The following is a 770-nucleotide window of genomic DNA, read 5'->3' on the forward strand; positions in this document are numbered from 1 at the left end:
AAAGAGAGATGAACTGCCGGGCCAACTACCCCATGGAGTGATAATAATTTTAATTTTTGGGGGAAAAGCAAAATTTAGCCATACTTTTAAAAAGGGGCTTTAAAAAAGGTTTTTGCCCCTTTTTTAAAATTAAAACACAAAAAAATAAAGGTTTTTTGGTTAAATTGGTTTTTTATTGGAAAAAATTCACAGGTCCTGGGTCTGAAAAACAAAGAAAGTTTGGGGGGGGCATATTTTTGTTCTAAAAAAAAAAAACTTGTGGGGGAAACCCCCTAACAACCTAAATAGAAAAAAATTAAAAAAATGGGTAAAAAAAAAAATGAGCAACCAGTGTAAAAACAATAACCTGTATTCTCGCAAAAAAATTATAAAACAACTGAATTTGCAGAAATACTGACAAAGAAATTCCTAACAGAATTTTTCTTTCATCTAAAGTAATACCTTAATCTTTTAACACAGTTTTAATTTAATTAACTATTATGTGGTGTAAAAATGCCCTGTATTGTTGAATTATTTAGTGACCTTGTTTTACATATCGAGATTCTTGAGTGGAGTTTTTCTTTAGATAAGGAAAGGCCCAATTTTATTGGATCTACATATAGCTATTAAATAAATGGTTTATTTTAAAACTAAAGCATAAAAAATACAAAACCAGCTTAACACTTTATTGAGTCCCACTAATAAATGTTAGAGCCTAGAACCACATCAAGCATGATTATAAGCATCCTCTGGTTCAAATTCAACAACCATACCCTGATGTAAAGCTAGAA

The sequence above is a fragment of the Acanthochromis polyacanthus genome, chromosome 16 (assembly GCF_021347895.1).
Source record: "Acanthochromis polyacanthus isolate Apoly-LR-REF ecotype Palm Island chromosome 16, KAUST_Apoly_ChrSc, whole genome shotgun sequence".
Classification (NCBI taxonomy): Eukaryota; Metazoa; Chordata; class Actinopteri; family Pomacentridae; genus Acanthochromis; species Acanthochromis polyacanthus.